Here is a 26,361-nt window from a genome sequence, read left to right as displayed (position 1 = left end):
AAAACTACAAAATTAAAACCTCCATGTAATTGTGGAGGAAAAAAGGAAATTAACAGGCACATTTGTTGAAATTAACAGAGATTGAAGAACTGGAAATGGAGAATTCTGGTTGACAATTTTTTCTAAGTGTAGCATTGCAATTTCTTTCAATGAATAATGCCTCAAATTCAGTTTTAGCAACTACCTTTTTTGAATAATATTGCTGTTAGCAAAGCAAGGAAATAAAAGCTTGTAATTGATCCTCACAAATTTAAAGATTTTTTTCTGAAGAGTTTATAAACAGTTGATGTTTTTAAAAAGCAGTTTCCTGCCTCCTTGCTAACAAGCCTAATTTCCCAAATACATTTTGAGATGGAAAGTGGAGTTGCAAGGTTATTTTGAAGTAAATTCAGCATTGCAAACCCTTAATAAAGTGGAAAAATATGGTACGGTGCACAGCATTATTTAAATAAAATGGTCACTGCGCCCTTTGCATTAACAGGAGCAGGAGGCTTGTTGTTTTGATGTTGTGTTCTTTTTGCAGGTGAATTGTGATTTTGTAATATCTCTTATAATAATGCTACTTTACAATTATTTTTTTTTTAATAAACCATGGGCACTTTTTGAAACACAACTGGTGAATAATAATAATAATAATAAGATTTACTCTCATTCACTGAATATCACAGAATGTAACACAGAGCAGGACCCTATCCGAAGCAGGAAAACATCAACATTTAAAACAGATATTTACTCATTGTATTTCAGAAATCATTGGCTTTAAAACAGCAGGACTGAAGTGCATTATTTTGGGTGGCATTTGATAGATGAGAAAGTGGAAAGGAAAAGTGCTAATGTTAACGCCATAAATCATATTTTTTAATGTTGAACTTAAAGGATTAAGTAAAGCTTGAAAAGATTTCAGCAAGCGTCCAGATTTAAGAAGTTTTTTTTTCTGATCTTAAGTCAGGTATTTCTGTTCATCACAGCATGTGAGTGTCCAGACTTCATGGGTTGCTCTACTTGGCAAATGGCTATAGCTGTTATAATATTTCTTACATTGCTATGCTATGTGTGGTACCCATTTTGTGACATGATTAATGCAGGACAAACCAAGTTAACAATATTAATTTGTTATTTTTTATCATGCAAAATCCCAAAATTGTAAAATTGCTTGGTAGGAATGAAAACATCATAAATTTAGACAATGATGGTATGATCTGAAAAAGGCTCCCGACACGAAACGTCGCCATTCCTTCTCTCCAGGGATGCTGCCTGTCCCGCTGAGTAACTCCAGCTTTTTGTGTCTGTCTTCGGTTTAAACCAGCATCTGCAGTTCCTTCTTACACGTATTAACATCAATTGTGGTCTGCTGGGGAACGACATTATTAGCCTTGATAAAGTTTATTAAATTGATCATGTTTCTGATTGCTTGAAGCAAGTGTACGCTACTAGAAGTAATTTAGCAAGGGAATATTGCTATATACAACTTTAAGAGAAGAATCATAATTGAACATGAACAATTAATTTAATAAATTCTGTAATGTTATTTGTTGTAACATATTTTGAATCCTTTTTTGATATCGTAGAATAGAATCAGTAGGTTGTTACTTAAGTAAGATTTCATAGCCTGCAAGGTGGCTGTGCAAATTAATGGGAATGGAGTAAAGACTGGAAGAGGAAACATTCAAATAGGTTGGTGTTTTTGCTGAAATAATTGATGAGATTACCTGCCACGATTTAACAAGTCCAGCTTCCTCAACTCATCCTGGGCAATATTTGGTATCGGTGCCTCACAAATGTGCAAGTGTTGTATTTGGTTAGATCCAATGTTGTAATCAGAAACTAATCTATGTAGCTTGAAATGCAAGAAAATATGTCATTATTACCTGGGGTTTAAAACCATAATGTGGGTATCAAATTTCAGATTGCATTCTATTCACTCTGGTGTGACTGCAGTTGTTCTCGCTGCATGGCTTGGCATCTTAATGCCACCTCAGAGATGAAAGTAACTTTTAGATAGCTGCTGTTATGAGAACAAATCTCTCATCCATCATTTTATTAAAGTATAACTTATAAACTGTGGTTGAACATATAGCTGTCATTGTTGATATGTAAAACAACGTCAGGCATGACGATTTGAAAGTTGGTACTTTTCTGGATATTAAATTGAGCTTCTGATACCTGTCACACTCCAAAGTTATTTTCTTAATATAATTTTTTGGAGAAATGCTAAGAACGCAACAAATTAGTTGTCTTTGCAATGCCGGTATATGATAATGTACCTGCATTTTATATACAATGGTGTTTAAGATATTCCAAATTAAATATAAGTCATTTGGATTAGGTTTTTACATGAAGAAAGAGTCACAACCTTTTTGAAGTGAACATCTTAATATTCAGAAGGGAAATTGTAGAAATTATATGTGCATAAGTTAAGACTACTTGCCAGACAATTCAGAAAAAAGTATCAAGTGTATGAATACTAGATTAAGTACAAATATTTACACTTCTGCACCGTTTATCAATACACGTGCAGAAACAAACATATACTACAGATAAGGTGATAATTCAGTACACGAGATATGCCTTTCAACTTGCATTTTAAAATAATTTTGAAATTACTAAAAAGTATCTTCCTTTAAAATAGGCTGCCCTAAAATAGTTATGAGAATAATATCATGCAATGATTTTCCCTTTTGTTGCTGTTTTCCAGATTTAAATATTAATGTATTTGGTAGGAGTAATGTTCATAAAGAAGTAGTGAATATCCAATTGTAATTTAATTCTACGTTAAATTTAATTCAATTTCTGTGCCACACTGAACATGATATGATACATTTACCCTGAGATCTAACTTTCCAAGTGAACATCACTCTGAAAAGCAAATAAGTTACCCCCTTTGCTGTTTATTTAAAATTTATCATGTTGACAGAGCCTCATTTCTATTTCTCAGAGCCAATTTTATTGTTCTAATGATGGCTCAGTACATGAATATTTCTTATATCCCAAATAAATAAAGCTGATGAAAACCAAATCTGAGCTGATGTGGCATAAGCAGCACTCTGGGAATGGGTGGAGCAGAATCAGGGGCCAGTCAGACCTAAGTTTTTCAACTAAAACTCCTTCTGCGTCTCTTATTTTTCCACATGTGCATCATGATTATATCAATCGTATATTGTAGAAGCAAATCTTATTTCATTGCAGTGAATTGTAAAACGCAATCCTTGTCAAGTTCTAGGTACATAACACAGAATCATCTTAAAATATATTATCTACAAAATAAAAATTAGTATCACATAGCGAAACCAAATAAAAACAGATTATATGCCTGTTCCTGTTGAAATGTGACATGTGTTTGAGTCCCGATACTTGCATCATGTTGGTGTTCTTTGCGAACAGCTAATGTTTCTTAGTATGCATTAAAAATACACGACACTCACCCACACCCACGTACACACACTTGTATGTACTGGCTGCAGGCAAACCACAATGAAATTGAGGTGAATTTAAGAGTAACCAAGCTTCTTGCTCCTTGTTATTTGTCTAAGTAAGGCACCCAACACATTTTTCCTCCTCCTTTCGGGCTCATTTGTTTGAAATCTTGACCCATTCACTCCCTAATACTGTACTTCAAGAGTACTAAAGTTCTCATCTTTCTAATATTTTAGAACCTGCATCTTATGCCTACTATTTAGTTCTTAATTCATACATTATTTTACTCATCCAGCACACTTGACTTGGGCTCACTACCAAATGAAAAGAAGCATCTTTCTGGTCCGTTGACAGTGCAGAAATTCAACGATATGTCTCCATTTTGGTTTATTTCCACTCGCATCTCATAAAAACATAACTCATTGCCTTAAATGATGACGTTTAAAATAATAAGCCACAATTTTCATAACTTGCTAATATTCTGCAGAAATGTTTGTTCTGTAATTTACCTTTCATTGAGACCATTTATATAGGGATTGTTGTTTGACCATTTATCTTTAGGATATGACAGTGCATTAGCAAGCATGTTGCTTGGAATCTCATTTTATTAAACTATCCATATGGTTAAGCCAATATACCTAAGTATACAAGTCCTCAGGGAGGCCATATACTTTTAGCATGGATCATAAAGTTGTGGGTTTGAGCCATGCTCCTGTTTCTGAGTACACACAGACTTAGTTGGCATTTTATTGCAGTATTGGAGTTGTTTTAAAGAGTTGTGTGTGCACGATATAACCAACCCATTAACAGAAGACCTCCTATGTTTACGCTAGTTTCTTTAGCCCCTGTAATCTAGTGCCACGTTTCCTTTGTTTTGAGTCATAAGGCCTTTGTTCTCTTTCACTGTTTTTTCAGCCATTGTCGTGCTAAGTGCTTTTTTTTCTATTACCGTACTATCCAATACTACAAAACCCAAATTAGACATGGCCTAGTCCAACTTTCTCCTTTCCACTCCCCTTCACTAATTTCTGATTTTTGACAGTCATATCAACCTGGGACTTCAAATTATTACCAATTTCATGAGTACCGAAATACTTTAGTAACTGTCAAGACATTAAGACAGTTTGTTGATAATGTTACCCACAAAATCCCTTATCCAAGCTTATTGACACATAGAACACAGAACACATAGAAAAATAGGTGCAGGAGTAGGCCATTCGGCCCTTCGAGCCAGCACCTTCATTCAACATGATCATGGCGGATCATCTAAAATCAGTACCCAGTTCCTGCTTTTTCCCCATATCCTTTGATTCCTTTAACCCGGAGCTAAAACACCTCCTGACTTAACTGTTCCATTTCCCACCAACCAGCAAACCAGCTCATCCAATATTCCAGCTTGCCTATCATCCCTGTGCACTCAACAGCTTCTAATGCCTTATTATCACACTATCATGGCAGCCTCTTTCTTTGGCCAGCATTGCTCACTGCATCTTAGTCATCCAAACCCTGTGCTCTGGAAATGCTGCCTCTCTCATCTCCTTCACTTCTCAGTCCTTCTATAAAACTATGCTGTAAAGTCATTGATTCAATTTACATTTTGTGCAATCATTCTTTTCTGAAGTACCCTGGGAAGTATTTCCACATGAAAAGTTATTTATGGTTGGCATTTCTTGCTGCCGACAAGGTGCATGGACTTAAGTGAGAAATGAAAATCAATGAAAATGACACTCAAAAGAAATGAAAAGCAAGGGTGGAAGCATAAGAGAGGTCATTTTCAGGGGAAAATATATAAATAGTTTGAGTTTGGAATATTGGGAATGTACAGTTGATTCTTGTAGTTATGACAAAATCAAGTTCCCACATGAGTGTTTATCACTCAGTCAGACCAGAGGAATTGCATGTGGCTAAACAGAGCGTGCGTCACAAAGGCATAACCATGTTTAAAATACATTTGGACAGGTTACATTGATAGGAAATGTTTAAAAGGATCTGCAAGCAAATGGGACGACATGGTCTGCATCTTAGTCGGCACACACAAGTTGGGCCAAAGGGCCAGTTTCTGTGCTGTATGACTCCATGCCTTTATGAGAATTCTTAGAGTATGTCACAGTCACAGAAACTTTGAGATTGTTCTTGGCTTCAGACTGTCCACTCATTATTCAAGATTGGTATTTGTCATTTGCATCACCATGAAATTTCACCCAAGGTCTCAAATTGAATTGTAACATATAAACTTGGGGTTGACTGAAACATTTCACACCAACTAATTACTTTGGTTACCCAGCAGCCAGTCTGCACACAAAGTGCTACAAATACTAAGATAAGCCACCAATATCACAGCTGCAAAATTGGTTGACAAATATACGTCATCTGGACAGTGGGAGAACTTCACTGTTCCACTTCAGGTTGTGCCACGGGATCTTTGCATCCCAAATGAGATGGAAGGGGAGGAATCTAACTTTGTTTTATCGAGGAGATGATTCCAGCAGTGCATAGTTCGCACACTGGTATGCCAGTCTAGATTAAATGCTCAAATCCTGGTGTGGAACTTGAAACCATGTGCTTCTGACTGACAGACAAGAGTGTTACCACTAAGCTGTGCCTGATATCGTTTACTGTTTGTTCCATTTTGGCTGCCGGTTCTTTCATTTTGCTGCAGTCAGCCAGTGAAATGGCCTTTTTTTGAAATGGTGTCATGATTTGGTACCTGACTACTGCAGTTTGTCCAGAACCTTAGTGCAGACTGACTATGGCCTGAAACTTAAACATGCAAAAATACCACAACTTAAGGAAAGACATGTGAATCCTAACTTCTTGCATTTGACAGCTAGGCGCCTGTCAAAGCAAAGCCTATTGCCGTTGCCTATTTCCTTCGCTCCATAGATGCTGCTGCACCCGCTGAGTTTCTCCAGCTTTTTTGTGTACCTTCGATTCTCCAGCATCTGCAGTTCCTTCTTAAACAAAGCAAAGCCACTGTTTGGCCTGAATATCTGTTTTTATTTCAATTATTAGCCCTATTTTAGATATGGTAATTTTAATTTTTAAAGCTATATGTATTTATTCTATTTTTATTAACTGCACTGATGGGAACTGATTGAGAAACAATTTTTCGTTTCATCTGTGTATGTAAGTACTCAGTTAAAATGACATTAAAGTAATTACTGAATACTGAATGTGGTCAGAACATCAAAAGACATATTAGAGACAATGCATACCCATGTAATATATGTTCACAAGTTATAGGAGTAGAATTAAGCCATTCGGCTCATCGAGTCTACTCTGCCATTCCATCATTTGCTTCCTTATCCCATTTTCCTTCCTTCTCCCCATAACCCTTGACACTCGTTCTGATCAAGAATTTACCTACTTTATGCAAAATTATGACATTCGAGGTCTCCAAAGCACTGAACTAAAGGAGATTAGTAAACTAGTAAAATGGCTTAATATTGAAAGGACATTGTTAAGACACCAAAGGTTACAGGGTAATGGGCTTGAGAAGGAAAAATTGATCGGCCATGATCGAATGGTGGCGTAGACTCAATGGGCCAGATGACTTCATTCTGCTCCCATGTCTTATGGTTTTATGGACACTGGGCGAAATCCCCTCTCCTCTCCACACAATGTCATAAAACACCGTATTTGTCAGAGTTAAGGGCCTGTCCCACTTACGCGATTTTTACGGCGACTGCCGGCACCCGTCATAGTTGCAGCAGGTCGCCAAAAATGTTCCAAATGTTGAAAATCCAGCGGTGACCAGAAGAAGGTACGATTCTTTGGGTGACTACTCACGACCATACAGGCGTCAACCCGAGACATATAATGAAAAACCGCGTAAGTGGGACAGGCCCTTATGTGCATCATCCAAAAAGCAGAACCCTTAAAAGTGCACAGAGTTGTGCACTTTAGGCTCTGAGTTGTGGCTTAAATTATTGCCCTTCAGATTCAGAGAAAAAATAGACAACAAAGAGCTGACACAACTGACCGTAAGGCATAGATATAGCATAGAAAGCAGTATATATATATTTTTTTTCTACATGAACTTTTTTCAAAGTACAGCAACAAAAATATTAAGTATTTTGCTGTACAAAAAATGATCCTTTTGCAACCAGAACCCTTGTGGAAGTATCAAGAGTACCTGCAACTGTCTTTGAATTCCTCCTAAGATAGACAAAAACAGCTGGAGTAACTCAGTGGGTCAGGCAGCATCACTGGACAAAAGGAATAGGTGACGTTTTGTTCAAGACTCTTCTTCACACTGTGAGTCAGGGGAAAGGGAAACACTTTGAATCCCTCCTTCTGGATTCTGCCAAAACTTATTTCTCAAAGCTTCTAAACTCTGACTGTGAGATTCTCACCTGTGACGGTACTCAACTGTGGTTCACCTGCACCAACCTGCACGTATCGAGTATCCTGAATGTGGTAAAATATTTCAAGGTGCTTCACAGTAACAATTAACAAACCACCATGACTGCCATATCTTTTGTCGAGATGAGATATTGAATTATTAGGTAGAACAAATAAATCAATTTGAAACAGTGTGACAACGCTTTCACGTAGAAAGAGATATTGAATATCAGAAAACACCCCAATAAAATCATAACGCCATTTCCGCCACCTCCAACGTGGCCCCACTACTCGCCACATCTTCCCATCTCCCCCTATGTCTTCCTTCCGCAAAGACCGCTCCCTCCGCAACTCCCTTGTCAATTCTTCCCTTCCCTCCCGTACCACCCCCTCCCCGGGCACTTTCCGTTGTAACCGCAAGAAATGCAACACCTGTCCCTTCACCTCCTCCCTCGACTCCATTCAAGGACCCAAGCAGTCGTTCCAGGTGCGACAAAGGTTCACCTGCATCTCCTCCAACCTCATCTACTGCACCCGCTGCTCTAGATGTCAGCTGATTTACATCGGGGAGACTAAGAGGAGGTTGGGCGATTGTTTCGCCGAACACCTCCGCTCAGTCCGCAATAACCTACCTGAACTCCCGGTGGCTCAGCACTTCAACTCCCTCTCCCATTCCAAATCCGACCTCTCTGTCCTGGGTCTCCTCCATTGCCAGAGTGAGCAACACTGGAAATTGGAGGAACAGCACCTCATATTCCGCCTGGGTTGCTTGCGTCCGGATGGCATGAACGTTGAATTCTCCCAATTTTGCTAGCCCTTGCTGTCTCCTCCCCTTCCTTAACCCTCGAGCTGGCTCCTCTCATCCCCCAGCCCTCGGGCTCCTCCTCCTCCCTTTTTCCTTCCTTCTCCCCCCCCACCCCCCATCAGTCTGAAGAAGGGTTTTGGCCCGAAACGTCGCCTATTTCCTTCGCGACATAGATGCTGCTACACCCGCTGAGTTTCTCCAGCATTTTTGTGTACCTCCAATAAAATCATTGTTTGCTTTTGTATAATTTTTGGAACAAGTAGCTGCTAGAATGCAAACATCCACTCTGTAATGTCATCAATGTCGTGGTATTTTCCCTGTGCGTAAGAAGAACCACAATTTAGCGCCTTGGAGTACACTATTTGGCTTGATGTTTAGGGACAATATTGCAAGAGTGTGGCACTGTCATTGTGCACAAGAGTGAGTGGCCAGTGTGTCCAAATGAGCAGCTGACAGTGTTTCTAAGATACATTTTTTAAAGTACACTTAATTACTATTTATTACATTTGTTTTGGATCGTGCAATGGAAAGTTCTGTCATGCAGCTTGAATGGGCACGTTAATTCTCCCCTTTCAATTAAAGAAGAATAAAAGTATTGAAACATATAGTTGTTTGTTACAATACTGAATGAAAAGATGAGGATTCAGTACCACAGTTATAAAAACAATTTTTTGCAAAAAGCACTAGTTGTGTAAAATTGCAATTGTTTTTCACAATTATAAAAATTTAAAGGTTGTCATTGCAAAAGCAGGCATAGTATTAATACAGCCAAAAGGAAACTGCTTTTTGGAAAGTTTATTTTTGCATCTTTTTTTCTGTTTATTTCTACTTCTGGTTGCACAGTTTGTAACTCCTCTGACTTTTTGTTGCACATATACTTTCAGTAGAAATGTGAAATAAGATGAATACCCAGCTGGGTGGAAGCATTAGTTTTGCACTGTTCTTCCTGACAAATGATCAAGTTTTGGCTGTCGAATCTGATATAACGACGTGCGTATCCATTAATTGATGGAAATGTACTAGCTTTTATAAAACATCGTTTTCTTGCCAGGCATTTTCCATTGTAGTTGCACATATAGATTTCAAAACAAAACTCCAGTCCTTGATTAAAAACTGGATGCTTTGTCATGCACTAGCATGAAACTGAGGATGAAGATGTGAATCGCCTTTAATTTACCTTGGATTGTTTTATTTATTTATTTTCATTTCCCACATGTTTTTTTTAAATTGTGGCCACTTTTGAATGAAATTATTACCTCTTTGAACTGTGGGTTTATGTCAGTGTGTAAGGTGAGCTTGTCATGTGTGGGGCTGTTTTATGGTTTATATTGAGTCAACAGTACAGTTTCAGACTGGATAGATTATGTGCTAACCTTGGGGGGGGGGGGGAAACCTCATGGTATCTCTTGTTATTTTTTGCCCCAGTTAAGTCACAGCGATAAGTTTGTTCCAGTTTCCATGAGGTTACCAGTATTGCAGTTATAGAACTGATGAGTTTGGTGACTGCTTTTACCACAAATGGTTATTTTCAGGGTTGTGCAATTTGTGCAATTTAAAATTTGACTAACTACAGTTTTGGCAGCGAAGATGTGACTTTCTCTCATTACCAATTTTATTAACACCATAAAAAGCCTACCTTTGAAACCATCTTACAAATTCGAACAGAAAATGTTTAAAGACCCTTAATGTTTTTTGTTCCATCTTGGCTGCTAACTCAACGACTTTTGTTCTAAGTGTAAATACTGGTAACATTTCTGGGGATATTGCCTTAGAAGAGTTGCTAAGCCCAATGCCTCATAAATCCTTGCGCACTTGACATTGACTCATCCTGAAATTTGTTCATATTCCTGCAAATCCTATTTTCACTCCCAGTCAGCCATAGTCAGTGTTTACTGTTTATGGCAAAAAAATAACTGAACATAAAACCTTATTGAAATGTAACGATGTTCAGGTTTAATAATCCCCCCCCCCCTCCCCCCCCTTCTCCCCTGGTGATGAGTACAACTCCACAGCTCTCAGGCTTTATTCAACAGTGCATATAGTGGGAGGGGAGTCAAATATTCTGTCACTCTAACAACATGGTTCATTTATGCATTCAACTATCAGAGAGTATAACTATGGGTTATAAAATAAAATCCTGTGTGATCACATTGGAAATGCCAAGAGTAGGAGAGACAGCTATTGAAACTGTATCTGTTTAAATTTATATGCATTTTAACTCCCCCTTCTTACATATTTGCGCTGAGTTGAGTATCATGTCTGTATGTTTATACACACATGGCTATTATACATGTGGCCTTTCAGAGGCTTTTGGATATGTACATGAAAGTACAGGGAATAGCGGGATATGGATCATGTACAGGCAGACGAGACTTAACATCGTGTTCAGCACAAACATTGAGGGCCAAAGGGCCGTGTGTCATTTTATGACTGCTGTGCATGTTGTCTCACATATTTGTATTAATAATGTTTGTATTGACAATAAACTCTGAATTTGTCTGAATCCAATTTAATTATTGCAAGAATATAAACTTTTGAGTATTCTGCCATTTTACTTTGTTATAATGTTTAACCAATGAATGTGGAGTGATGCAGATTGAGTAAACTGGCCTCACAATTATTGGCAATGTTTTACAAAACAAAGCATTTTGAAATAGAAACAGAACATATTACTGTTTACTGATCAGTCAATGTGCAGGAAGGAACTGCAGATGCTGGTTTAAACCAAAGATAGACTCAAAATGCTGGAGTAACTCAGTGGGTCAGGCAGTATCTCTGGAGAAAAGAAATAGATGACATTTTGGGTCGAGACCCTATTTTCAGATCGGTTATCGTTGGAAAAGCAGTTTCACCCTGATCTTTTACAATGACCCAATTCCGATAACAGTACTATAGGCAATACATCATTTTTTTCTGAATCGTAGACAAGGGATTTTTTTACTTTCATTGATAAAATCTCCTGACTGCATTTTTTCAATTATCACATGCAATTCTCACGCTGAAATGTTGGAGAACTCCTAGTACAGCAAGACAAACTGGAGTACTCCCTTGTGTATATTGATTGTGCAAAATGACAAATATCAAGGAGAAAATTACAAGGATATAAATCTAAACTTTGGGATTCAGGTGACTTGTAAATTGCTGGAGTTCTGTTCTTCATGGCTTATAATTTTTTTTGAGTCCCCCGGTGATGTTACACTGCCTTGTAACTTTCTCCCGTGTGGCTACTATTCTGTGCTGTAGATTTCTTGAATCTTACAAATCAGCCACTGAGCCACAAGAAAACGATGAACTGTAAATCAAAATTTTAATCAGGTGTCCGTCTTAGTTGGGTTAATTTCCACAAATATCTTCTGTTTATTAATCGTTAAAGTGACCTCTTGGGTCCAAGTGGTGGCAACTTTATCCCAAGGTATCAAGAAAAAAAATACTACAACTGTTTGAAAACTGCTCCTAAGGTAGAATTAATTCGGCATGAATCTTACTTAAGCATGAATTCTGCAGTAACTGAAAACATGACGGAGATTTGCTACTGGGTTTAATGTATTGGCTTTTTAAAAAATGTTCTTGCATTTAAAATTTTACTGAAATGTTACCTGCTATAAGGTGGTTATGTCTGGAAAGATCTGCTTCATCTACTATGAGAAACAAGAATGTGGTATTGGTAAAACTAGTGAGGATTGTATCCCTTTTCTTTTTCATTGGCGGTCACTTGAAACGAGTATGACTGTCCTCTTTTTCACCCTCCTTGCCAACATCCTACTTGTTCTCCCAGTAGAGTGATTCACATGTAGGTGTATTTGGTTGAGCACCATTAGCTCTCCTCTAGCTGGCTAATATCCATGTGTATGTCTTGTTATCAATGGGTGCCTGTTTGCTGGTATATAGGAAAAGTCCCACCTGCCTGTGCTTGGTCCATATCTCTCCAAACTTGTCCTATCCATGTCTTAAATGTGATCTTGGTCCAAGTTTAATTTTATGACCACATTTACAAACTTTCCAGCAGGAATTACTAGGTAGAGGTGTAGGCAATAGTATTGGCAATTATGGCATCCCTGGTGTAAAAACAGTTCACTATTATATTTATAGCATCTGTGTTATAATGGAATCAAGGGATATGGGGAAAAAGGATCAGGGTACTGATTCTGGATGATCAGCAATGAGCTGGCTCGAAGGGCCGAATGGCCTACTCCTGCACCTACTTTCTATGTTTCTATGTAGTGTGTTATGCAGCTCTACAATTGTGCATAATATACTGGATCTGCCATAAGATAGCTGTCCAAAAAGCAGATATAAATATAAATAAGAGCTAAATATTAAAGCTTTTCAATATAACATAAGGTATAAAAGCACAAAGGATGCTTCAGAGCAAGGAGCATGAAGACTGAAAGCCTGGCACTAATAGAGGAACAGGGTAGGGTCGAACATTCTGAGACCAAAGCTAAGATCAAGCACAAAGAAAGTTTCAGACGAACCTATACTGTTTTGTATTGAGCAGTGTGGGCAGTGTACTGAGCCATGGCATGAGCATAAGCATAAAGATGGTTCTTTTAGATGGGATGGTTGTTGCTTTAATTGGCATGGGTTCTGAAGTTCAGGTGGATCATGTGTATTTATTTATTTGCCTTGTTTTTATGTTAATAAACCTGTGAAGTAACTGAATGCTGCCGGTTACAATGCACAAGAGTCCTTCTAAAGTATGACCATTGGATTACAAATCAAAAGCGATAAAAACATGAGCAAATTGGTCTGCACATTTTGTAAGACCACTAAAAGAGACATTGATGAAGGCCTTCTGCCATTCAGAGCTGAGTTACCAGCTATTTAACATTTTAATCAATTTATGGGGTTTTTTAAACCGCGGTTCATTTCTTAAAGCTGGAGTTGGTTTGAAGCTTCTACATTGTGGATTGGCAATAAGGCCAAGAATAATAAAAACAAAAACAAACACAAGCAAGAACTGACAATGATGAGACCGATAATGAAAAATCTTTCAGTAGCATATTTGTGGTATAGATGGAAAAATATATCCAAGTTATTGCAGGCACTCAATTCACCAGGCAGTCCATTAATGTGCAGTCTGGCACTTGTTTTTATTCCAAATATCAGAAAACTAAATGAATGCTGTGGGTGTGACTTATCTCTCCACCTGTCCGCAGACACTTTTGACGTATTTAGATAGGTGCTGCATACCCAGGAATCTCCTAGACTTTGATAGATTTTGCCGTGCTCAGGAAGGTCACAATTTCCAACAAATCTCCTTAAATTGAAAACCTATGTTGAAAGGTTAAGCCAAATAATTGCACACCGGTTAAAGAGGGAAAACATGAAAGCAGGATAAATTGCAAAGTAATGACTAGTTGTCAAAAAACAAATGACACCCAGTTAATAATCTCGTGTGGCCTCAGAGATGTCAAAATAGATTGTGTACTGAATTTGGCAATATACAACTGTAGTAAACTAGAGAGCTACACTGGTGGAATTAAGTAAGAAAATGCAGATGAGGCTTGTATGGAGTATTATGTATCAAAAATACTTATTGGGCAGAATGGTCTGTGTCTGTATTATACGTGATATTCATCTCAAGTTGCCCAAAAGATAAGTCTTGCAGTCACTTTTAAATCTCTTTCGATGTCCTGGTGATGTAAAAGGCGCTATATGAATGCAGGATCTTTCTTTCTTCTTGGTATCTACAGGCAGCAAGTTGTGGCTGGGTATAGTTTGGCAAGTAGTTTAGTTTAGAGATGCAGCGTGGAAACAGGCCCTTCGTCCCATCGAATCCATGGTGACCATCGGTCACCCGTACACTAGTTCTATGTCACCCCCACTTTCACATCCTACACACTAGGGACAATGCCCAGAAGCTAATTAACCTACAAAACTGTACACCATCAGAACCTACCCCGTCACAGGGAGAACGTACAAACCCCACACAGACAACATCCGTTGCCAGGTTTGTACTCGGGTCTCTGGTGCTATAAGGCAGCAGCTCCACCGCCATGCCACTGTGCAGGACCCAGAGTAATCTTTTTAAGAGGGGTATGAATGGAAGGAGGAGGAATAGTATTACTTAGAGACTAAACCTTGCATAAGATAACTGATGATCTTTCTTAAATTATAGATTAAGAAATAATTAAACAGAGTGCAAGTCAAGTGTATTCCATTCAATAAAAAAACAAATGTATCAAAAGCAAATACATCCAGTGCAAATAACACATATAGGAAGTGTATTGTTGCAGTTTTCTCTGAGGAGGAGGTGGCAATGGGACTGAGGACATATGTTTATATTCGGTCCCATGTTTATATTCCAGAATTCAGAAGGAGGTTGTTCCAGAATGGAACCAGGTCAAGATATAATCCTAAAGTAAGCCAGGCAAGTTGTTTGGAATATAATTTTCCAAAATTTGTGGAAAGGAAATATGTTCCAGAAGTTTCTCACAATAAGGAGTGGATGTAAGCCAGGAAATTGGCCTGTAAGCCTTACTTCTTCAAACAAAAGACTTAGACCTGAGAAGAGAGATGTTAGAAAGCAGGGATAAATGTGATTAGAATCATTCAGTATGGAAACAGGCCCTTTAGCCAAACGTGTCTATGCAACCATGATGCCCCACCAAAGCCGGTCCTATTTCCTGCAATTGGCCCATAGCCATCTGTCCAAGTAGACAGGTTCTGATAGCAATTGACACAATTTATAGGAGATTTTGAGAGGATGCCTACTAATGTTGTTCTGAATATTGCATAGAGAATAAACAAGAGGTAAACTTAAAATCATCACAAAAAATTTCAAATTGTGGATTGGAAAATGACAATTCTGTGCTCCTGACCAATTGCGGAAACAACCACATTATTTTTAAGAGCTATTTAAAAATAAAACAAAATATTAGAGAATGTGAATGATGAGAGGAATCAGACCATGACTCAGAGAGGGGAAAAAATCAGAGCTGGCATGAAAGACATACACCTGTGTCTGCACTCCTGTACGAATACATCAAGCTTCAATACGACATATGATTTAGTTAATTATTGAGACTAAGGCTGAAAATGGTGGAGAATGCTGGGTTCCATGAAGATTGGGAGCTGAGAAGGCTGTGATTTGGCAAACAAAAAAAACAATTAATATAAAAACATACTGGTGTAAAAGACGATATTTGCAATGAGCCCTGATTTTATTTTGTCATATTTTACAAATGTCTGCAAAATGTGATTGATTCCTTTCGCATTTGCATTTGTTATCATTGATCGACAGATGTATTTATTTACAAGCAATAATCATTCTTTCAAAATTAACTTAATAATGTGCCATAGGACTATGAAAATGTGACATAATACCAGGTCCATTTAAGAGCTTTCTGACTGCTGGGGTTCTCTCAAAATGCTTAATCTGCTGAAACTCATCATTGGGATTTTGAGGGGTTAATCTCGGTCCTATCGTAGACCTAGCTAATAACTGACAGGAAGCAACTGGCTGCTTGTGTTCTTCGCTTCTCACCACAAACTCTCCCAAATGTATTGGGTTACTGTCCTTTCATAAATACTCTTTATTCAGTTGGAGGATGAACCTGGCAGTAAAACCATTACAAATCCGTTTTGCTAATGCTCCCATTTCATACTTTAAACATTTTATACTCTTAAAATCATGTTCATGCTATTTTAGTTTAGATAGTTGTCATTTTTGAGCAGCTGTTTATAATTAAGCACTTGCCAATGGGAAAATCTGACACAAGTGGAAGAGAAACATTACTGGGAATAGTTACTAACAAAGTGTGGGTGCTGCCAATAGCTCGGAAACGCACTAAGGCTTCAGACAAACTTGAAGTATTTCTGGTTACCTCCAGTTTGTGAGGCTTCCGGTAACATTCTAACATGGAATGCCCCGTGTTATATAATGCACACATTATATAAAAACAAAAGAATCTGTCACGTCATTTGTAAACTCATGGGAATCTCAATAAAATTTGGGATTGCAGTAATCCTATCTCCTGTATCAATTGTCTCTAATTGGCTTTGCCTACTGTGAATCTCAAATATTCGGAATGTGAAGGATTTAACATTCATTTTGGGCCAAAAAATTAGTCATTCTTTTAAGGGAAGAATTTGAAAGTCCAGATATTATACTGTCAGAGTACTTTAGAGTTGGAGATTAATGGATGTAAATAAGTGAATCTCGCTATAATTTACATATGCAGCGACACACAGGTGCACATGCGCGCACACACACACATATATATATTATATATATGTGTGTGTCATATATTTATAGTGTGATATTATAAGAACATTTACAAAGAACAACCCTTTGGCTACATTTTTTAATACACAGATACTCCGGTGGCATTTGAAGAAGTCCTTGTTAAGTGATACTATGCTTGAATTGTCAGACAGCTGGCAACGCATCTCCTGTGTGGTATTATTCTGTATAATATTTTTCTGCGAGTGAGCACTGTTTGTGTAGCGTTCCACATGGAGAAAATATCCAGCCGGGGAAAGGATGCATACTACTATAGTTTGTAATTTTGACAAGAGAAATGAGGTGCCATCTTTACTAATGGACTGAAGGAAAGAAATTGCAGATACTGCAGAAATATGTTTAGGTTCCAGGTATAACTCTGGCTCAGATGACAGGTTACTACTTTGAGCAGAAATAATATTGATAGTGTTATTATCCTGCTGGTACCAGTTTGACACCAACATTCATGGGTTCACATTCATGTGCGCTGCATGTTCACACTGTTCCGATGCCAGTTACATTTTTAAGATTGGCACAGTGCCCAAACATTTTAAAGTTTGTTTTTCTGTCAGATTGCATCCATTGCAAGCTTGCTAGACTATCTGTTTAGCGGGGTCTTCCCCTGATTGCTTTAATTTGACGCTTTCATTACTGAATTAACTTTCTTATTATCATATATTTATTCATTTATTAATATCAATATTAATAGTCACTAAAATACAGCCAGGTTATAAACAATCATTATTTTCTATGCCTAAAATAATGCTATTATAGTTTAAATTACATAAATATGTAGACATGACTTTAATTTTGCAGTTAGTTTAAAATTTTCTTTTTAAAAATAAGCTAATGAACTTGCTAAAAGATACTACTTTTCCCTTTATTTTTAACCCATTTTCTTTTGGGACAAGCACTTAAAAAAAAAATCTTGTGTCTTTCTAATAACTATTTTCAATAGGCCCATTCTTTGGAAAGTGAACTAAAATGCCACACACGTGATCAGATGTAATCACAAAGTGATACATTAAAAAATTATTGTAAGAGATTAATCTTATTCATTGCTGTTTTCTTACCTACATAACTATAATGCATGTCTGCTAAAGATATGAACATTCTAACTATTTAAAATTCACAGAGTCTGTACAATGCTTTCGTGTGATGTCACACACGTGGCCAGTACTATTTGACCTCTTACCCTAAATAAACATTGTCGGCATAACATATAAAAATAAACACGGAAAAAAAAAACACTTGATAAAAAATTATGGATCATATATGCAGTGCAAAATAATATACCCGTAATGCTTTCAGAATTAGAAGAGATGTATCCCACAATTTTTCATCTTTGTGGTCACATACGTTACTAAGAATGGGGAAGCGATAACTATTTTCTTGAAGATTGTTTAACTTGAGATCTTTTAATTGAGTACCATGTCTTTATCCCCCAGAAGAAATTATATTGTATGAAAATAGTAATGCTCTGTTGTCAATACCATTATACCATTACTTGCTTCAAGATTCAAGCCATTAATCTTTATTCCGAGTTGACCTTGTTTGCTTGGGCCTGTGCTCGCCTTGATTCAAAGAGTGCCATTCGCGGAAGGGTTAATTCATTTCTGTTTTTGTGTATTACACAAGATAATCCCTTTGAATTGTTTTGGCTCAGTTTTCATGTCTTAATCCGACCCCTGATTCCTCTCATGCAGTGCTGTGTGACAGAATGCTTCTCCCTGACGCTGCATGCTAGCACCCTTGCCACGAGATGAGATTGGCCATGTGTGCAGGACCACTATCGTGACCCTCGAGTGTGCTTGCTTTTTTTTTTAATTGATGCTAAAACAGAGGACACTGTCATTGTGAAAGTGTTATTTTCTGGTCTTATTTCCACGTTGTGGTTTTTTACGGATGTGTATGATTATTGGAGATAAAGGTATTGGCCTGTGAGAAGTTCTCTCTCAAAAATTGTTCCAAACTCTTACATTGATGTATAGAAACTGGATAGTCCACACAGAACGAGGAACAAGTGCAGGTCAACCAAAATCACATTTAAATGCCTTTGGTAGTGAATGATCTACCTCCCCTTCATCAGCCTATTTTTGTCTTGATGGTAACGTGTTTTCTTTGCATTAATTCATCATTTTATATTCTTACTCTGAACCATCATTTTCCGAAATCACGTTTATCTGCATTTCCACCCCCGTCTACATTTTGGTATATTGCTGCAGAAATTGTTATTTTAGGTGCCTCATTAAGAGGAACATTTTTTTGTAGGGATTTATATACTCGACATGCCTTAATTTGGACAGAAATTAATCTGCTAATCTTTCTTTAATTGTAGCTCAAATATCAGTTAAGTAGCACATAATTAAGTAGTTTTCTCTTCCAGGCAAGTGAAGATTTCATACCCTAATTTCCAACCATACTTCACATTTGCTAAAGACCTAGCTTGTGGCCTTGCAAATATACCTCTTGTTTCAAGTGTTACATCTCACAAATTTCACATTTTGTAACAAAGGTAAGGTAGATTCTTTACAGCAATGCAAGAGGTCTCTGATTTTCTGGTCCAATTCCTCAAGTTGAAGTACATTTACAGGCAACATGAAGGTGCATACAGTTCTTTCTCAAACCATGCAGAAAAAACCTTTGTTATTGTTTATGTTTTTAAGAAAATTCAATAATTTCTGCTAAAATTGTCAGTGAAAACTGCACAGGTTGGAGTAGCAATAGGGAGTGAAGGTTTTGCCTGGAAGATGTTAGCCTCCTTTAACTTTGAACTGATTATTTTAAATCAGATATATATTTATATTTTAATGTTAAAGCTGCATGCTCCTTTTTCAGGAAGAGTGCTCCTCTCCATGCTCCTGTTGCTCTCAGTTAGCCTGTTTTGTCATCCATTTTTACCGTGGCAGCTTTTATGCACCTGTCTTTTTGAGTGTGTCTCCTCCCTTTTACATGCTGCGACCTCGTTCTTTTTCTCCCACATTATCACATGGCCCTTGCTTTTATTGTAGGATTCTGACTTTTATTCAGTTGTATATATGGTGTAATTACCAAAGTATGATTAGACACATTGCAAAACCAAATTCTTAATTTGTCTCTCCATTTCGATTAGGATACTGCAAATCTTGAACACTGGCTGCACTTCCCTGACATTATCAATGCAATTCTGAACTGAGCTGGTGAAGCAAGCTGAGATTGATGTAGAAACCTTACTGCCTTATCTATTTTTACAATTGATTGGACGTCTTGCATCATCACACGACTGCCTGGTGATGTGACCGATATTGGTAACACCAGTGTGGGGTAGAAGAGTCCAAAATCAACCAACTTTAGTTCTGCTTGAGTTGTCAGCTCTTTTGCAGTTCTGTTTAACCCTCCATAACTGCGGTTATTGATTTTGACTTTATCCAAAAAATATCTGGAACTCATATTTTCTATTTTTCACATGTTCTGATGAAGGCCATTGTAAAAATGAGAGTACTGTACTGTATCATAGATTCTGATCCATAAAAAAAACATATTATGTTGCCAGCTTTAAGTTCTATTACAAAACCTACCATTCTCAGACTTGTAAAATACACCATGCAATTTCTTGGCAACGAGGAAAAGAAAAATACACCATCAAGCTCATAAAAAAAAAGTAAAGACTCTCGCTTGTTCCAAATATAATGTAATTCCATGCCCACACCTAAAAAAAAAAAAAAAAGTACACTCTTGATTGATTTATTTTTGAATGTGAGCAAATTGGCATGGCACTCATTGCTGGGAAATGAATAAACATATTTCTGTTCTGCCTGCACAGTACTAATTTCAAATGGTCCTGCCTCAGCCATAATGTTTCATTCATCAGTTCCATCACACTAATTGGTGCAATGTTGAGAATCCATTGAGGTGCAATGTGAAGAAACCATGCCTTGTCCTGACATTCCACTCTTCTGGCTTTCTATCCCATGGCTAGCACACGACAAAAGCTTTTCACTGTACCTCAGCGCACGTAACAATAAACTAAACTGAAGAATGGTCCCAACTGGAAATGCCACCAATCCATTTCTCCAGAGATGCTGCCTGGCCCACTGAGAAACTCCAGCATTTATTTTTATCTTTCCCAGGTGCAATATGAATAGGAACTCCTGGTTACAGTGACTGCTCTCAGATCAAGAAAATAGTTTGAGTCATTGAGTTCAAAACCTCACTGATTTTGGACTCCTGGTCAGAACTCTGCGCATCTTTCTGGGAATTATTCCAGCGAGGTTGAATGCAAAAGCAGGGAGGATATACGGAAGCTGCATTGACCATTGGTTAAATCTAATTTCTAATGTAGGGGAACTGCTGGCAATATTGTTAGTACTTTCCTAGCATTGAAATTGGGGAAAAACAATGCATCAAACCACTGAGTAGTTTTAAACTATTGGAAGTTGAAAGAATCATTTGTAAACGAGCTGTAGTTATACACATCTTATGTCAAGCTGCACCACCTCCTCAAGATGGTGTGCAACTGCTGCCAAATTACTGATTTCTTCAAACCTGGCACTGCATACATATTTGGCTTTGCATTCCATACTTGCAAGCTAATTGTGTTTACTGTAATAAAACCTGACTCAGAAAAACCACCTCCACTCCCTCGTACTTGAAGTTTCCATTAGAGCAACTATATCTTTAAACTCAGGAGAGGGCTAAGGTTCTGTATTAGATGCTAAATTTAGCCTATGTCTTGCTGTGATTCCATCTTCCTCACAGTTCATCCCTTTCATGATCCACTGAGGAAAGAGCAAGGAAATTGGACAGTGTGGGAAGGAACTGCATTACTGGTTTAAGCCGAAGATAGACACAAAAAGCCAGAGTAATTCAGCGGGACAAGCAGCATCTATGGAGAGAAGGAATGGGTGACGTTTCGTGACTGAAGAGAGGTCTCGACATGAAACGTCACCCATTCCTTCTCTCCAGAGATGCTGCCAGTCCCGCGGAGTTACTCCAGCCTTTTGTGTCTATCTAAGGACATTGGACTGTTGGATGACTAGTTCAAAGAGGCAACAAATCTAACATCCATCTTCCTCCATTGAATGATTCTATGAAAACCTGCAGTAGCTTCTGCCTTAACGTTCCACAGAGTAGAGGATTAATTCCTTCAAAGACTAAGCCAACAGAGTCCATGCTGACTGCAGAGTCAGACCCATTTCCATCTGAGTGGTAGCGCCATCGGGTGTGGCTGCCTCACTTGCAGCTGTCTGTCCGTTCATTCTTTGTGTTATTTTTAGTCTGTTTTAAAGTTTGTTTTTGGAGGTCTTTTAGTCTTTTTTATGTGGGGGGAGGGGGAAACTGTTTTTCTTAGTCACTTCCTGGTCGAGGATGCGACTATTCTCAGAGCCGCATCTTCGCCTCCTCCTTGCGGCCTACCATCTGGATTGGCGCAGCCTTTCCTGCCGGAGACCGGCCAGAGCCTCAGCTTCAGCAGCGGCGCAGCACTGGATTCGATCACGGAGCGAGCGATGCCTTATTGGGGTCGCCGTGTTGGAGCTCCGGAGTGCTGGGACTGCCGACTTTGAACACCGTGGAGTTGTGGTCTGTGGTGTTTCCAGCCGCTGGGGGCACTGACTTTCCAGCCGCTGCCGGTGCTGACTTTCCAGCCATGGGCGGTGCTGACTTTAACATCGCGGAGCCCTGGGATCTCTCGCCGAGGTTGCCAGCGTTGAATCTCCGCCCAGCTCGGCCTTTGCACTTCGGAAGCCGCGGTCTCCAGTAGGAAGTGGCCCATTCGGAGGCTCAGGGGCTGCTGAGAGTGTTTCTCCGTTCGAGGGCATGAAACATCGGGCCCATAGCGGCAACTGTGGAGGCCTCAATAGGCTCGGACTACGGGTGAACAGAGGAAGAGAGCTGAACTTTGATGCCTTCCCTCACAGTGGGAAACGTTGATTACACTGTGGGGGGATGTTTTTTATGTTTCATGTTAAATTCTAAAGTGCTATGTTTATCTTATTTGTGTGCTGCATGGTAACTCAAAATTCCCTGCACCAATTGGTGTATGTGACAATAAATCTCCTTTGTACCCATAGCCCTTCAGATTTATTTCCCTCAAGTGCCTGTCCAATTTATTTAAAAAATACTCTTCTAGTACACAATGTCAGGGTACCACCACTTACTTTATTTTAAAAAGGTTTTTCCTCTCAATCCCTTACTCTCTTATCTAGAATGTAGATCTGTGTTCGCTCTAATCCTTGCACCATTAGTTAATGGAAATAGATTTTATTTTGCTGCTTGTAGATAAGCCTGTCATAATATTGTACATCGTTATCCTGTCTACCCTTAGCTTCCTTTCCTTCCATTTAAACAATCTCAGCTTTTCCAATCTAATATCATTATAAAATCCACTCATTCTGAGAACCCTTCAGATAAATCTCCTCTGCATTCACTCGTCACCTTCCTACAGTGGTGTCCAGAGCTAAACGCAATACTCTAGTTGTGGCCCAACCAGTGGTTAATATTGCTACTTCATAACTTCCCTGCTTTTGAAGTCAATGCTGCTGTAAAGCTGAGAATTCCATGAGAATTTTCCCAATAGTATATGCAAAGGTCTGACCAGGAAATATAAAGTAGGCAATATAAATTAGATTTAAATGATGTAAAAGAAAGTGAAATAATGGCCCGAGTTTTAACAGAGAAATATTGGCAGACCTACCACCGATATTTCCCCAAGTAGCTGACTACAAACATACAAGTTCCAAAGTGGCTAACAGCAATTTATGCTTTTTCACACAAAGCATACAAGTTCCATGGTGGTTGTCAGCAATTGATGTTTTTTTCATAATGCGCTCTGCAATTGAACTCATGTGAGAGTGCAGACTTGTCTAAACTCCCCTCCAAGTCCCCTTCATTTATTTTTAAGGAAGGGCTGTGAGGGACTAAAGCAAGTTATCTGTTTATGATCATTTGAACAACTTAATTAAAATCTTTTAAGTGTTTGAAAATTATTTCAAAATAGATTTTTTTTTAAATAATTTAAGTGGTCATTGAAAGCCAGAAACATCACTTTTCCAGTGTTGACAGTTGGCTAACCTTCGAGGCTTAATTTATTAGTTGATGTGATTTATTCTGTGCCACTCTACTACCCGGATGCTATTTACACTGTGCAAGATCCTCATGCTGATTGGATATTCAAGAAATCCTGCAACATTTTTTTCCCTTTAACTTTTGGACCAGAGAGATCCCGTAACTTTAACAGCACTCTTTAAAATGAAGAACCGCAGCCATTTTGGTAATTCATTGCTGAGGTAATTAACTGTGTGGTGGAAGTCTGTGCTTTCAGAATCTCCACTTTATAACTGCACGTATTTGAATACTAAGTTCTCGCTTTGCAATTTAACCCACAATATTAGTAAACTCTCATAGATTCAGCAATATTATTAATGCAAAGTCCAGGCCAGTATATAAAGACTAAAGAATGATTAGAGGATAGTTTAGAATCTGGATCTAAAACAGAGTGTGAAAGGAAGAAAATTAACAAAACTAGGACATGGAGACAGTGATATTTAGTATATGTAGAACAAAGAAAATGAAATAAGATGAAAATTAGTTGGAAAGAAGGAAGTAAAATAAAAATTTCAGGAGTAACTCAGCCGTTCAGGCAATCTCTCTGGAGGACATGTATAAGCAATGTTTCAGGTCGGGACCCTTCTTCAGACTTCCAAAAGTAGATTCCGGATGGATGAAGGATCAAGAATATTCCAGAATGAAGTGGAAGCAGGAGCACTGGGCAACAAATGAGGCAAGAGTAATCTTGCCAGTCTGAGCAAAGATAAATCATCATCATCATCATCAACGGGCACGGTGCCTTACCACGCTATGTACGACAGTGATCGCAACTTCTACTGAAGTGTGGATGGCCGTTGGTTCACTTGGAGCTCATCCGCCCTTTGACAGGTCTTGTTTTTGGCCCTGCTGGGGATCCACAGCCCCCTCCTCACCTGGTAAACCGGGTGGGGGAGATGGTTTAGTCACTGACCATCCGACCATGGAGCAGGTAGCACGGGATTACATGGTAGCCGTGGAGGGGGGAACTCCCCCCCCCCGTGGCAAAAGGTGAGGCATGTGCAATATGAGCTGTAATAAAGATATTCCAACAAGAATGTATACTCCTTATATAATATACATTGTCAGAATTTGACAAGTTCATCAATGGAAATGTAACCAAAATAGTGTCGATTAGTGTAACAAAAAGGAATTTAAGCAATTTAAGTCTGTATGATTTTGAGTGTTTGTAAATTTGGTTTCTGTATATGTGAATTTGTGTGAAATTTACAAGTGAGTTAAATGTAGAATCTTAGGAAAATTTAACTAGAAAATGGCTGCTTGCAACTTTTTGTGGGATTGGATGTATTTTTAAGAATGATTGCATTTACCTTTTGCTTCAAGTGTAACCCGCCTTAAAAAAATGAAACCCATGCACATTTTTAACTTTATATTATGGCGGCACCTGGTGGAAACCCAAGGGCACAACGAACCATCGGCTCTGGAGGGCGACGTCTTGGTGCGGGTGGCGCCAATCACGGGGTCGGTACCTGAGTTGGTATTTAAGGCCGGGCAACGTCCGTGACCTTTGAGGAGTAGGGAGCTGTAATGGAGAGAATAAACACGTCTAGTGCACGCAACTCGTGTCGATTAGTTTTTGGCTGGGCTCCTTCGAGTCCCCTCCACACTGATGATCCTGACGTCCAGGAGTGTAAGAGCTTTGAGGATCCCATCCGGCTAGCGGCCCATGCTGACGAGCTGTGGATCTCTGACCAGCAGCAGGTGGGTGCGCTGGAATACCTGGAACCGCTGTGTTTCCGGAATCACTGGACTGGATTGATTAAACTCCCTGGAGGCCCAGCAACCCAGGAACACGCGCGCAAGAGGGTCACAACCACAAGAGCCACAGACCAGACAAGTGGCACAGTAGAGGAGGATGGCTGAGCAGCACCCAGGAGATCCAAGGAGAAGGATGTGGTGTTTTTACCACCAATGCTGTGGTTCAGCAGCCCGCCAATGCTGCCAGCCATGTTCGTTTCCAGGAAACGGCAGCGCCGGCCGCTGATAGTCACCGCGGTGGCCGGCAGGATACATCGACTGTATGTCTGGGACCGTCGCTCGGGGCTCAGATTCTTGGCGGAGGTCAGCGTATTGCCCCCATCTGGACTCGGCCTTCGTGCTGGTAAGAGGGATCCCCCATTGACTGCTGCTAATGCAAGTTCAATCCACTCATATGGCGTCCGCACAGTTCCTGTCATTTTCGGTGCGTGCCATTTCACCTGGCCTTTCATCATCGCAGATGTGGCCCAGCCACTGCTGGGCGCAGATTTCTTGCGAGCGCAGTCGCTCCTCATGGACGTGAGTGGGCAACGTCTCGTCCACGTCCACGCGTCAACGCTCCAGAAGGTCTCCTTGCGCTCACCGCGCCGGTCAGCTACCCCGTACCAACGGTGGACAAAGTCTACGCCCAGGTACTGGCTGAATTTCCGGACATTGTCACCTCCAAGTTCGGCTCGGCCAGCCTGAGGCACAGTGTCGTGTACCATATTCTGACATCGGGTCCACCGCT

At 39.1% G+C, this 26,361-nt stretch overlaps 1 protein-coding gene across 16 annotated transcripts in view; it reads left to right on the top strand.

The window, feature by feature from the left end:
- Positions 1-26,361, top strand: part of tcf4 (transcription factor 4) — a 618,702-nt gene that overhangs the window by 475,606 nt on the left and 116,735 nt on the right. The gene's annotated exons all lie outside the window — the stretch shown is intronic.

Source organism: Leucoraja erinacea, chromosome 1 (genome assembly GCF_028641065.1).
Source record: "Leucoraja erinacea ecotype New England chromosome 1, Leri_hhj_1, whole genome shotgun sequence".
NCBI lineage: Eukaryota > Metazoa > Chordata > Chondrichthyes > Rajiformes > Rajidae > Leucoraja > Leucoraja erinaceus.
The sequence above is the reverse complement of the archived record's forward strand: the minus strand, read 5'-3'. Positions and strand labels throughout refer to the sequence as shown.